Below are 379 nucleotides of genomic sequence, written 5' to 3'. Positions count from 1 at the left end.
ATACGTTTTCCCTTCTGGGCCTCCCGGCGGAGCAGGTTCGGTAAGAGTGGCGGCTCGAATGTCCTCGTCGATGTTCCATTGAATGGGGCTTACAATCAGGGCTGGAGGGAGAATGGGCTCAGGATCGGAAGGTGTGTCTGGGGAGTACATGCGTGAGAGGGCGTCGGCTTTATTGTTACGATTCCCGGGACAATAGGTGATGATGAACTGAAATCTGGTGAAGAACAATGCCCAGTGGGCTTGGTGAGGGTTAAGTCTCTTGGCTTCTCTGAGGTATTGAAGATTCTTGTGGTCGGTAATTACTGTGAACGGATGGTTTGCTCCCTCCAGCCAGTGCCGCCACTCCTCCAGGGCGAGTTTGATAGCCAACAACTCCCGG

The sequence above is a fragment of the Sinocyclocheilus rhinocerous genome, unplaced genomic scaffold (genome assembly GCF_001515625.1).
Source record: "Sinocyclocheilus rhinocerous isolate Xijiao unplaced genomic scaffold, SAMN03320098_v1.1 scaffold340, whole genome shotgun sequence".
Taxonomy (NCBI): domain Eukaryota; kingdom Metazoa; phylum Chordata; class Actinopteri; order Cypriniformes; family Cyprinidae; genus Sinocyclocheilus; species Sinocyclocheilus rhinocerous.
This window is presented reverse-complemented; position numbering follows the sequence as displayed.